The sequence below is a fragment of the Fukomys damarensis genome, unplaced genomic scaffold, assembly GCF_012274545.1.
Source record: "Fukomys damarensis isolate Sample0158 unplaced genomic scaffold, DMR_v1.0_HiC HiC_scaffold_21, whole genome shotgun sequence".
NCBI classification, from domain to species: Eukaryota; Metazoa; Chordata; class Mammalia; order Rodentia; family Bathyergidae; genus Fukomys; species Fukomys damarensis.
Genome location: NW_022900933.1, coordinates 34,407,104 through 34,421,674, shown reverse-complemented (window position 1 = coordinate 34,421,674; position 14,571 = coordinate 34,407,104). Strand labels below are relative to the sequence as shown.

Below are 14,571 nucleotides of genomic sequence, written 5' to 3'. Positions count from 1 at the left end.
CCAGCACGGCCCTGTGTCTTACAGTTGATATAGCATACACTATCCCACAACAGCCCCAGAGCAAGGCTGGGTGGTCACCTTATAATTTGATCACACAGTGGGTGCACTTGTTGCTACCATGTGCCAAATGCTTCCTAGCACGAGGCCCACAGCTACTCCTCTCATCTTTATAGGTGCCTATCATCTCCTACTTACAGATAAGCAAACAGACTGGTAATAGTTCAGGAGATTTGTCCAAGGTCACTCAGCTGGTCTGGGATTCAGACACACACAGAGCTGGCTTCACAGTCCACAACCTTGACCATCAAGCTGGCAGGATGACTGGGACAGAGAGCTGGGGAGTGAGTGAGTCCTCCAGGGTCCAGTAATCGAGTAGAAAACACAAAATTCAATCCCAGGTTCTTGGAGGCCTGGGTAGTGGCCTCCTCTCCACAACACCGTCCACCCAGTCATTCTTCGTGATTATAGTAGCTCCCCTGCCAGGTAAGTATATCCAGGCACTCTGGATAATACCCTGGACTTATCTATCTCACATTCAGGTCTGGCCTACCTGCTCTAGGGGGGATAATAATCCAGGCTCTCATTCATTAGGGAACTCTCCCTTTCTGATGTAAATATCTTTGTATTAGACACTTCCCTGTTCCTTGGATGAAACATCCAACACTCACAACATACAAGGACAGTTTTATCTGGCTCATGGTTTCAGGGTGTTCAGTTATTGTCAGTTGGCTCCAAGGCAAAAAACAGCATAGTAAAAGGGCACCAAGAAAGAATGTTGCTCACCTTGAGGCAGCCAGGAAGCAGAGAGAGTGAGGAGGGGAAGGACTAGAATACAAGAATACAGTAAAACCCTGGTTTCTGAGCATAATTCATTTCAGAAACATGCTTGTAATACAAAGCACCTGTGGATCAAAGCAATTTACCCCATAAAAAAATGGAAACGCAAATGGTTCATTCCACAATCCAAAAGTATTCTTATAAAAATGATTACTATACTTTAATATAATAGAAAATAATAAATAAAGCACAAAACATAAAGAAAAATAAATTAACCTGCACTTACCTTTGAAACCCTTCACTGCTCGTGTGAGGGAGACAAGAGAGAGGAGACAACTTTCACTAACATTAATGGAATCACTGCTAACTTGGCTCAGTGAAATCTTTTCCTTTTTGCTTAGCTCTAACAAGCAACCTATCCAGTGACACTTGCTTTTGCTTCCTTCTTAGGATTTTGCAGAAATTTGGCATTGCATTGTTGTCAAACAGATTCGTTGCTTGCACTGCTATAGCCTTATTCAAGTGGTGCTTTGCTATAAAAGTTTGCACTGTTGCCCACATTTCACACATCTCCCTAATCTCATTTGAAGTGAGGGCTTCCTCTGCCTTTTCCTCCCCTCCTCCTCTGCAGACGAGATCTCCTCTATAACCTCTTTCTCTTGGGAGGTGATTACCCACAATCCTACAGTGAGAGAGAGAACCTTTGGCTCAGTTGTATTCGTGACACATTCGGTATCGCGTAATACTTGTATTGCAAGACATTGCTCATTTATCAAGTTACATTTTATTAGCAAAGTTTACTCACAATCCAAGGTTTTACTGTACACCTTCCCAGGTCACACCCCCAGTGAACCACTACAACCAGCTCCCACCCCTCAGCATATCTGGTTACTGAACTCACCAATGGGTTGTTTCACTGATGAGCATAGCATCCCCTGATCTAATCACTTTCCAAAAGCCCCACCTCTGAACATGAGATTTCATGTTCACGAAATGGAGGACATTTTAGATCTGAACCATAATAGAAAAGTAGCACCTTCTCTCTAGAATATGCCTTCTGTCACAAGTTTGGAGGCCCGTGGCTGTCCATGAATGCCCTAGCTGTCTTGCTGGGAGAAACACCCAAGAGATGTTGTATAAAAGAAAACAAACAAACAAGAGAAGAAAACAAATATTTCCCTCCATGGCCAGAGTCAGGGTAGAATCTACTGTAGGCATTTTTACAAGCAACATTTGCTTTCAGCTGTGAGGGATCATTTTTCTCTTTTTTAAAAATCTGCAATCTAAAATAAATGTTTGCAGAAGGAAGAAGTTTCTGCAGATAAAATTTAGTCTGTCTAGTGCTTGGCTCACTTGAGGATATGCTGGGATAGCAATGGGCTTGTGGCCCCACAACAGGCCTCACACTGATAGACAGGAAGGAAGCACAGGACACTAGCCATCCGTTGCCCAGTGTGCGGCAAGAACTGGCCGCCGACCCTCTGGCTGACTGAGAAGATGCTTCACCTCTCATTGCTTCTGTTTCTTCTTTGAAGAGTAAAGTCATAAGGGTAATGGTCTTTTTTGCTTTGTACAATCAATTTGGATTAAACCATGTTGGAAACACCTTTGCACAAATAGCACTGCATATGCTCCCAGGAGTATCATCCCAACCCCTGATGGCCAACCTGTCCCTTCCCACCCATCAGGCCCAGCATCTATTTCATCTGATAAATCCAAAGGATTCAAAAGTTTCGCACCCTTTCTGTGCCACTTATTGACATGGCTTTTGACAATGTGTCACCATTTCCTCATCTGTGACATGAGGAAAACAGGCCTTCAGTGATTTAAATGAATGAACCCTTAGGAAACCCTGGCACAGACGAAATGTGTACTCCCAACAATTAGCAGTAGCACTCGCACACTCACCACCTTGTGTTATCTCAACTCTAGATGTCCCCCAAAAGCGTCACACACTCATAGGTGGGGCTCTTTAGAGGTGGCTGGATCTTGGCTGTGTGAATATGGATTAAGGGTGTGTGATTACTAAATTAGTATACTTGTTGGCTTAGCATAGTTCTGTGAGTGGATAATGGGACGGCTCACTGTGAGTGTGGGTGGCACTAACCAATAAGCTTGTAGCACGAATAGAATAAAAGGGAAAGAGGAGCTTGATGCTTCACTGCCTCCTGCCTACCCTGCTATGGACTGTTTCTTTTCTGCCATGCCCTTCTGCTACACCACCCTACCTTGGAGCCAGCCAACTATGAACTGAAAACTCTACAAACTGTGAGCTAAAATAAACCTCTCCTTTAACTTCTGGGTAGTAGGTATTTTATTCCAGCCATGAGTAACTAAAACAACTTGTGTACTTTATTTGTCTTCCATGAGACTGTAGGCTCCTCCAGGTCATCAACCATGTCTTTTCTATTTAACGTTTCCCTCTTTGAAGTGGATATTGGATACCTGTTGCAAACCTAAGATGGAATAAAATGCTACCACCTTCAGCCTCACCTACTCCATCCAGTGCCGGTTCAAGGCTGTTCCCTCAAGCTTGCATTATCTTTATACTGGTGCCATTTGACATGGTCTTGTCTCAGGTGATACAATGGGTCTCTTGTCCTGGGGGGTCCCTTGCAGTGTCACCTTCCTGAGCACTCAGACCTGTACAACCGGAAGCAGAGGAATTTAACACTATGGGAAGCTCTTCACCAGTGCAGATAGGAGCCAATGTTCTACACCTCCTTCACCAGGGGAAAGTGCCAAAATGTATTTCATAAGGTGACTCAGAGGCCCCTGAGATTGAGCAACCAGTCACTTGGGTGGTGGCCAGTTTAATAAGATCTCCTTGCACTGGGTGGATCGCTGCTTCCCATTTTATTTCCCTAGGCCCTTATTGAATCTTCAAAATTAAAAAAAAAAAAAAAAACACTGTAAGCCTTTCCTCTAAGGTTCTATCATTGGGAAGCACAGGTGAATGAAACCCACTCTGTTTCCTGTGTCCCCCATTACAGTGAAAGCACTGTCTTCATTGTTTTCAAGAGGGAATCTGGGCAAAAGATTTTCTATTTTTCACCCTCTTTGGCCACTACCCCCATTCATGCAATCTGGTGATTGTCTTCCTGTTGATTGCTTTTACTTCACTTCCTGTTGATTCGATTTTATTTCCGGTCACTATTTCCTTACTTCCTATTGATTGTACTTCCTTAGCTTTTTCAACAGTTCATTTCTCGTCATCTCAGCTGTCTCTGTCTTGGTAGAGGTCACCATCGTCTTCTCAGTGGATCTTGACAGTCTCTCTGCTTCCAGTGCTTCATAAGTCAGACCTCAGAAAATCTAACACAGCTCACTCTGGAGTCTGAGATTTAACCTGAGGACAGTGACTTGCTCAGATCCATAGTTTAGAAAATCTCACCATGTTATCAGGAGTGACGAGGAGCATCTCCAAACAGGGAAGTAAGTTAGCCTAGTTTAGCCTAATTGAAGGCTGCTAGAGGAAGATAAAGCAAGAGATGGCAAAATCCAAAGAAGCAGAAGACTTGGCAGAAGTTTTGTACCTTTCTTCTCATTTCCTGGGATTCCTGCAGCTCCTGCCAGTGCACCTCCAGGGTTTCAGCAGGAGGGAGCAACCTCACAGAGTCTGACAAACCAGGCATTTTTGGTATTGGGGAACTCAACAACCTACTGTGATCTGGCATCCTGTCCTCAAATGAAAGTGCTGCTTCATCGCTAGACAGAGCATGGAGCAACCAAAGGGAATTCAATTAATGAGCTGCGTAACAAGCACAGACACACTGTGTGACTCATCCCAGCACCAGTGCCCTCAGCCTTTGTGCTGATTAACAGCATTTCCAACCTGGGGACAGGAAGCCTGAAGTCTGCTGTTTATATATTTATTGCTGTCACCCATAAGCACTTGGAGGGCAGAAAGTCCAGAAAAGTCTTATGTATGCTTAATCCTAAATTATAATACAATGCTTATTCAGAGACTAATAAAACCCATCTGGGGCTCTTTTTTAAAAAAATACATTTTGCTGCCAACCATCATATTCAGCTCTCATAACTCTCTGAAGAGACATTATTTTATTCTGTTTACACATGAAGAAATTGAGGCTCAGAAAAATCAAGTAACTACTAGAGTAATACACTCCCACATTCATGACTCTTTGCTGAAATCCCTTTCCAATCTCTTCCTTCAAGAATTAAACTATGCTGGTCAGAAAGACTTCTCTGGGTGGAAAGAACCTCTATCACTGACCCATTTCTCAGAAGTTACTGTTTTATCTAGAGCCAGAGGACCCATTCTCTCTCATCCAAACCCTGGCTGCTTGCTGAGGTTATCCAAGTGCTACTTTGTCAGGGAGGCCGGTGGGATCCCCCCAGCACACAGAGACCACACCTGCCTCCAACTCCCACCCCACCCTCGCCTGTGTCTGGGTCTTCAGGGTCAGCACTCTATATACCTCCTCTTTATTACAGAAAGCTTACTGGTCATTTAATGCTAACAATAAACACACTTTAACTACAGTGGAACACAGAGCAGAGGACAAGCATCATGAATTCGTAGCATGCTGGCTTTTCACAAACAATATTGTTACCTATTATGAGCATGCTGCAATGAATGTTTGCACACACAGGCATCCTCTGAACATTTACGTTCATTTCTCTTAGGCAAATATCCACAAATGGTATAGAGCAGTATCTCACTACAGTTGTAATTTTCATTTTCCATACTATATTAGTAAAGTTGATTAGGTGATCGCCATATATCTTATTTGTGGAACAGCTATTCAAATATTTTGCTCACCTAAAAAAAGTAGACTGTATTCTCTCGTCGTAAGAGTTTTTTATGTATTTTTGATATAAGTCCTTCGTCAGATATGTATTTTCTCCCAGCCTGTGGCCTGTCCATTATTTTCCTTTTGAAGAACGATTTAAATTTTTATGACAACCCTGAAATACAGAGAGAGAGTGGCACAGTCCTGGCTTCAAAGAACCCACAGAGCTATGGGAAAACAGCAGGGCACCAAGTGGCAGCCTGGCAGGATTATAGTGATGGTGGTGACCACAGATGTCACAGGAGCCCAAGAGGTACAGCTCATCTGGCCTGTATGGAGGTTTTGATGATTTTGAAGAAGAATGCAAGGAAAGGAGAAAGACCATTTAGGTTAAAGACAGATGTGTGAACAGACACAGTCACGTGGTTTGCACAGTACATTTGACCACTGTAAGCCTAGAAATAGACAAATGGGAAAATGAAACATTAAGAAAACTGGAGCATTATACATAGTCCAGAAATCAGCCACATATACAACTCGACATTTAATGAAAGGGGTATGATAGGGCTACTGGTAAAGAATGTGTTATTAGATCAATAAGACGAAGGAAATTCATGTGGAAAAAAGATAAAAATTTTACTTGACATATGCCCCCACAATGTATTTCAAAGACATAAAAATGTAAAAAAAGAAAAAATCTAACATTTTTAACTCAAATACAAGACTCATATAACTTATATAACAGAATATCTTTATGATATCAGAGTAGGGAAGAGATTCTTAAGGGAACAGCAGTAGGAAAAAGGATTGGGATCTATTTCCGTTTTTGCCATTCTCGTGGGTGGAATTTCATTGTGATTTCATTTAAATTTTCGATGAGCAAGGGCATTCAGCACCTCTCCATGCTGTGATTCCCCAATGGATCTCCTCTTTCACTGAGTGCCTGCTCAAGCCTTCTGCCTATTGTTCTATGTGTTCTGGGTATGAGCACTTAGTTCAATGGGTTGCAAATATCTTTTCCCACTCCATGGATTTTTATTGTTTTGATAAAGAGAAGCTCTTAATTTTCAGAAATCTAATTTAGCAATGTTATTAAAGGACAGTTTGGGTGGAGTTGGGGACACATCCTGCCCACTTCCATTCCCAGCTCTGGGTGGTCCAGTAAGCCTGGCCTATTTTCCAATATAAGGTCTTTCTGGATGGCAGTTCACTTGCTCAAGGGTTCCTGAGTGCCTCTCCCCTGGCTGCTCAAGATATGAGGAAACAAGACAAAGGCAACTTCTCTGCCCTTACGGAGCTTACATTCCAGTAGGGAGTTACAAAACGCACAGCCTGGAGGCTTCAGTGTGAGTAACAAACTACATCTGCAGGACTGCAGAGTGGGCCGAGTGGGGATTAGACATGATGAACGTATAAAATCAGAAAGATGGCACGACCTTCTCTGGCAGTGCTTGGAGGCCTGGGAAGAGATAAAGCCAGCGGTAAAGCAGTATAAATTAGAGTGAGGACCAAACAGCAACTCTCTGGCTTTATTTTCTGGAAATATAGTCCAATCTCCAAAGGCTACAGCCACACTTGGCTCCGTTTTAGCTCTAGCAATGCTTAAATGAATCTAGAGGTAATTTTTGGGCACAGATGCAACCAGGGAATGAAAACATTCTCATCATTCGTCCTTTTCTATTTTTAGTTCCTGACTCAGATAACCCCGCGTAAAATCAGGGAACAGATCAGGAGAAGGGATTTGCAGGCACAGCAGAGCGCCTGGCTGACATGAAGTGTTGTGGTTTATATCTGGATGCACCTTTGGGGAGGTGACTGGACCATGGCGGAGTGACGTTCATCAATGGATCAGTCCACTGATAACTTGTAGCTAAATGCAATACTCATCAGCAGATTCGGTGCCTGCTGCATTTATAACCAGGTGCATCGCTGGGAGGTGAGGCCTGTTGAAGCACTGTGGGTGAAGAGTTTATATCCCTCCTCCCTTGATCCCTCTCTGCTTCCTGCCATGCCACCCTGCCTTGGAGCCAGCTGACTGTGGACCAAAAGCTCTACAAACCCTGAGCCAAGATCTGCCTCTCTTCCTTTAACTTGTGGGTGTCAGTTATTTTGTCCCAGCCACAGAAGAAAAGAAAATAAGTAGACACTTTCTGAAGAAAATAGAAATAGAAATGACAAGAGTGGAGGAAGCTTACTCCTTAACAATTAAGCGATGACAATTCCAACTCAAGGTGTATGCAGACTCTGTGTGAAAGTTTCCAAATTATAACTTCGCCTGGTAAGAGTCCATAAAAGAAGCTTTATTTATGCAGAGCCGACTCAGTTTTTGAACTGAAAGACAGATGGAGGAAGATACTTTTTGCCCCCAAAATATATTTAAGTAGTCATAAAGCAGAGGGAAAACTTTGTCGAGAAAATGAACCATGTCATTGATAGTTCTTAACTTGTACAAACTTAGACCGTCTCCCCAGAAAAAAGTCAAATAATTATGTATTTAGTTCCCTTGAATGCAATACAGTTTTTCATCAGGATCCTGCTGCCTAGCTCTGAACTTCCGGTTGCAGGCTCTGACTTGTATTGCCTCATTTCCCAGTGATGCAAATAAATAGTGTTGCTATTTTTGGTCCACTTTGCCACTCTGCAGTTGTACTCCTTCCTAGTGTGCTTAAAACCTGTGCTTATAAATCTAGTGGAATATTGATTAAGTATCCCCAGCTCCACTTCACAGTTGAATAAAATCGCAAGGAGCTAGGATCTACACAGCAGTTCACTGAACCACCTGGTGGCCCTGCCCACCTGGAAACATACTGCCCTGGTCTTTGCTACGCTCCAGGCTCTCAGGCTGGATGCCCGGGTCTTGGTGTGCCCTCTGGCAGGCACACCCGTGTGTCACATCCCTGCATCCTACCTCCACCCAAGTTCTGAGCGATTATCCTGATCCCACATGCTTTATCAAATGTAAATATAACACCCTTTTTCAAGGGAAAGTTACTGTGACATGATCCCTGCCCAGAGCATACTCAAAGGCCAGCCTCAATTGTCCAGAAGAGTTTCCAATACTCGATAGTCCTTGAAAAGCTCTTTGTGCAATTTTCAGATGATGTAATATCTACCTACTAAGCGCAAGCCTCTGCTGGTAGAGAGTTTTGCTGATACTGTTGAGAAGCCATCAGCTTGCATGGCTTTTTATTGACAAAGATTAAAAGAAAAAAATTATGGTAAGAGAAATTGGCATATTTGAAGGTAAGAACAACACTATATGTGTGTGTGTCGATAGGCACTGTCTTTAAAATACTGTATAGTGTATATTTTACAGACACAGCACCTCTCAATATAAGTCAATATACGGAGACTTGTCCTCCTAACCTTAGCCACAGTTACTCCATTTTGCAGTGGGCCCTGCTTAGCTGTGGGTTGGGCCACCTCCGGCAGGGCCTTGTGCCAGACAGGAACATGAGAAGCTCACCCACTGCTGTGCTGGGCAGTGCTTACTGAGTCCGGTGGAATGTCTGATAGGGGTGGGATGGGAATAGAGTATGCACAACTCTTCCCAACAGTTCTTCTTGCTCTTGATTCAAATTTTGCTATTTTAATTATAAAACCAGTTCAGCAAAGCAGGATGTGTAATTTCTGCTACTCTGTAACCAAATAAATGTAATATATTCCTTTATGCACCACGCTGGACTTGTCCAAGTCATTCTTTGGACTGTTTGGTGCCCTCTCAGATCAGAGGTAGATGTTTCTTTTATGTCTCTGAGAGATTTATGGAGCAAAGAGCAACATTGTGAGGTCTTAACAGCCACTTGTAAACAGGACTGGACGTTACATTATGTTGGACATAATGGACACTTTAGAAAGTTTACCATACACAGGACTCTTAAAAGGTGTTCTTACAGGAACCACTTCAGCCAGTAGTAAATTTAGTGGAACAGGAGAGACTAACCTTCACTATCCCCAGCCCCCCAAAAATTTCAATAAATAAATAGAGAAAGAAATCTACAAACCAAAATGCCCTAGGAGGGTTCAAGGTCTCATTAAAGAATCTGAAGCCACACTGTGGAGAAAAAGAATCCAGAACTCCACACAGAAAGGGTCACTGGAGAGATCAGGCTCCCTGAGATGCCAGGAGCTTTCTAGGAATAAGACGAACGTCAGAAGCTGTTGGTATTGGCCAACTGGGGGCAACTACTCAGTTCCATGACTTGCTCCTCCCAGCATTTTTTGCCACTGAGGAACCCACAGCCATTACTGTAAGATAAGGGCCTTGAAATGGCTGCTGCCATTCTGATAAATAACTTCCTCTTCACCTTAAAGTTTCCATTCCCCATCTCACGCATCCCGGGTCACAGTAAATGTCCAAGGGCGGCCCCTGAGTGGCTGTCCATGCAGCTGACACAATCCTCGACATGCCTACAGCAGTCACCCACTATATAACCAAGCCCCTTTCCCGCTCCCTCTCTCTCTCCTTTGTTCCCTTTCCACCGAGTGGGCCACTGTGCTGCCACAGCTCTTTAATAAAATCTCTCATACGAGCTCAGTCAGTGTGTGGGGTGATCTTTGGCAGGTGCCAGGTCCTTTCCATTACCATCAGGAAACCCAAGAAGGGACAAACCCTGGAGTCCAGAAACCCCACTCAGGAAGCAGCCACCTCTCCTCTTGGATATGCCTCTGAATTGAGCTGCAGCTGCCCTGAGAGTGCCCACACACCCTGCTCTGTGGCTACGCTGCACTTATCCATGTCTTCAACGACACTGGAGCCACTGTTATAGCCAGCTAGCTTACACTCCAGGTCCCTCTGCATGTGGCCAGACTCTGGGAAGCCGCTCAGCTGCCATAGAGAACTAGGCCCCATCCTGACCTCAGGGCAGCATAACTCTGACCACACTTATGCTTCCATTCTTGGCTGCTTCACAAGCGTTCATACTTTGCACGAAGTTACTAATGTAGCACAGGGCACCAGTGGCACCAAGCTCTGAGAACCTTAAACTATATGCTTTCCACACATGCCCTGCTTCAAGATCTAGGTTCCATGGACATGATATGGGTGTCCCTCATAAAATACTAATGCCACTGCCAGAACAAGTAGACCCACAGTCTGGATCCACTGATGGGAAGGATCCCCCTACCCTCAGCATCTCTGGTAGAGAACAAGAGATTTGGAGGAGTTTAGCAACTATTGTCATTAAAAATGCAAAAACCTTTGCCACCACTGCAGAGATCCAAGTGCTGGCTGCTAAGGATCCATGCATCACTGCCAAGGCTAACCTTTGCTGACAGAGATACACAGAAACTACCCAGCTGTTCCTTCACTGGCAGCAGAACCACTGCGTTCGATTCCCTCCTCCCTAAAAGAGGTCTGGCCACGATGTAACTGGTCCATGAAGTTTGGAAGAGCTGACTGATGCACCAAGTGTACAGACATCAATGTAAAGAAAGAAGACAAATGCAAAACCAAGGAGACAGATGACCACCAAGTCAACATGATAATTTCTCAACAGCTGACCCCAAAGAGATGGTGAGACACAAACTGACAAAAAATGAGGAATGATCATCTTAAGGAACCCTGGTGAATTTCAAGAAAAATGAGAGGAAATTCAATGAAATCAGAAACACAATCAATGAACAAGATGAAAAACTTAAGCAATTGAAATCATTTAAAAAAAGAAATTCTGGAGTGGAAGAATGCAATGAAATAGAAAATGCAATACAGAACATCAGCAGCAGAGTTAATCAAGAAGAAAGACTCTATGAACTCAACAACAGGTTAATTGAAAGTATATAGTTAGAGGAGAAAACAGAAAAAAAGCAAAGAAATGAAAATTAATGGGTTTTAAGAGGCATATCAAGAGAACAAGTGTTTGAATTATAAGAGTTCATAAAGAGAAGAGAGACAAAGGACCAGAAAGCTTATGTAAAAGAGTAGCAGCTGAAAATGTCCAAAATCTGGAGAAAGATATGAATATCCAGATACAGGAAAGCCAAACGTTACTAATCAGATTCTGTGCAAAAAAGATGATATCAAGACATACTATCACCAAGATGAAGAGAAGATCCTAAAAGATGTAAAAGAAACATATCACATATAAAGGCATTCTAATAAATCTAGCAGCACATTTTTCAGCAGAAGCCATAGAAGTCAAACAGGAGTAGGATGACATATTCAAAGCACTGCAAGCAAAAAAGAAAAGAAAAATGTGCCTACCATGAGTACTTTATCCAACAAAGTTGTTCCTCATGAAGTGATAAAGACTTTCCCAGACAAAGAAAAGCTCAGGGAGTTCAACACCATTAGACATAACAGTACAAAAAATGCTAATGGGAATACTGCAAACTTAAAGAAAAGGACACTAATTGTGAACATGAAAATATATAAAAGCAAAAAAAAAAAATCACTGATAAAAAGTACATACATAAAGCCAGGCATGGTGGCACACACCTATAATCCCAGCACTCAGAAGGCTGAGGCAGGAGGGTCATTGTGAGTTTGAGACCAGCCTGGGCTAGCGACATAGTGAGTTCCAGGTCAGTCTCAACTACATAGTGAGACCCTGTCTCAAAAAAAAAGTACATACATAGTCAAATTAAGAAATCTTAAATTCTCTAGTGGGTGATATATAAATCATATATCTTTAGTATGAGGGTTAAAAGATAAAATTATTTAAAATCATAGTAGCAAAAAATGTAGACAACATAAAAAGATGCAAATTGTGACATCAAAAACAATAAAATGGGGAGGGAATCAAAACTGTAGTTGCTTTATGCAATCAAAGTTAGGTTGATATCAGTTTAAATAGTTTAATAGTATGTATACCTCAAAGTAACCACAAGTAAAACTCTATAGTAGATTAAAAAATAAACCTTAAGTAATCAAAGCTTAAGTGATAAAGCTTAAGTAAATCTAGTAGAACACATCATTTAATCACAAAACAGCAAGAAAGAAAGGAACAACAATCTATTAAATGACTAGGAAATAAAGATCAAAATGAAAAAAGTAAGCCCTACTCAACAACTAATACCTTGAATGTACATGGATTAATTCTCCAATCAAAAGACTTGGAGTGCCCAAATAGATTTTTAAAAATAACTAAGTCCCTACTGTATGCTGCCTAAAAGAAACTCACTAAAGGCACACATAGATTTAAATGGTGGAATAGAAAAACATATTCCATGCACATGAGAAGCAAAAAAAGAGCATCAGATAAAGTAGATTTTAAGTCAAAAGCCATATAAAAAGTTCACTGCTATAGGTTAGATATGATCTGAGTATGTCTCCCCACCAGAGGCTTGTGTGCTAGAAGTGTAGGGGCCAGTGTGATGGTTTTGAGGCAGAGAGCCCTTTAGGAGGAGCCTCCTCGTGGAAGGTGGTTAGGTCACTGAACATGCCACCATCAGAAGGGACTGCAGTTCATGCAGGTGTGTGTTAGCTCTTGCAGGGCAGGTTGTTTTAAAAAGGCTAAGTCTGGCCCCTGAACCACCCTGACTTCTTGTCCCACCACGTGATCTGTCCCTCTTGCATGTACTCCCACCATCATGAAGCCATCATGTTTAATGGAGCCAATCAGTCCTCACCACAGCCTAGCAGGTGCTGGTGGCATGCTTCTGAATCTCCAGAACTGTGAGTGTGACTTACCCTTTCTCTTTATAAAGAACCCATCTTTAGGTATTTTGTTGTAGCACTTGAAAATAGATGACTGTGGCCATTATATAATAATTAAGGGGACAATTCATCAAGAAGATAAAAATAATTGCAAATAAATATTTAGTCAACATCAGAACAACCTAACTATATCAACCCAATACTAACAGACCCAAAGAAAGAGACAATAAATACTTTACTGGAGGATATTAATACTTCAGTAACAATAGACAGATAATCCAGAGTAAAAAGTCAGTAAAGAAACAGTGGGCTGGAACTACACGTTGGAGAAGACAGACCTAAGAGCTATATACAGAACATTCTCTCCAACAAAGTGGATGCACATTCTAGTCAAGAGCACCCACCCAGAACATTTTCTGCAGTAAGTCACACATGAGGTACAGAACAGGTCGTAACAAATTCATAAAAATTGAAATCCTATACATCATCTTTCCAACCACAATGGTATGAAACTAAAAATCAGTAATAGGAGTAATTTTAGAAATTCACAGATATATGAAAATTAAACAACGTGCTCATAGACAGCCAATGGGACGAAGAGGAATTTTAAAATACTTTTAAATAAATGAAAATAGAAACACAACACACCGAAATATATGTGCAGCAGTAAAAGCAATTCTAAGGGGGAAGTTTATAAGTGAAAGTTCCTATATAAGAAGAGAAGGACCTAAAAACAACAACAACAACAAAAAACTAACATTGTGTCTTATGGAACTTCAAAAAGGACATATTAAGCCCAAAGTTAGTAGAAGAAAAGAAATAAAAAGATTAGAAATAAATGAAATAGACACTACATAAACAACAAAAAAGAGTATAAAATAATTGTAAATAAATATTTACACCAACATTAGAGAACCTAAATACATAAACCCAATACTAACAGACCTGAAGAAAGTGACACTAAGTACATTAGTAGAGCATGTTAATACTGGTTAAGTGAGGTTGTTAAAAGCTGGTTTTAGGAAAAGATAAAATGTATAATCCTTTAGTTAGACTAAGAAAAAAAAAGAAAGTTAGTTCAAATAGAATCAGAAATGAAAGAGGAAACATTAAAACTGATACCACAAAAATACAAAGGATCCTAAGAGTAGCACAGACAATTAATTATACACTGACAATTTAGATGATGTAGAAGAAATGTATAACCGTACAACCTACCAAGACTGCATTTTGAAGAAACAGAGAAGGCACAAAAACTAGTAACAGTAGGACATTTCTTTAACCTGGCAAAGCTTATGTGCCAAAACATAACCAACAGCACAAACTTTACAAGCATTCTTACTAGAGACAGAAACAAATGTATCCATCACTCACTCTGCTTATCTATGGTATCTAACACACACCAAAAGTCAGAGAGGCAGAAAGACAGAGCTACAGACT

General features: G+C 41.6%; 1 long non-coding RNA gene across 1 annotated transcript in view; it reads right to left on the bottom strand.

Annotated features, from left to right (window-relative positions):
• The window catches only part of LOC104851812, a 30,910-nt gene that overhangs the window by 10,973 nt on the left and 5,366 nt on the right, over positions 1-14,571 (bottom strand). Inside the window, exons 2-3 of the long non-coding RNA XR_777299.1 lie at positions 5,564-5,709; positions 3,271-3,420 (exon numbers count right to left, since the gene is read on the bottom strand). This is a non-coding gene — a long non-coding RNA (uncharacterized LOC104851812). The remainder of the gene's footprint in view (positions 1-3,270; positions 3,421-5,563; positions 5,710-14,571) is intronic.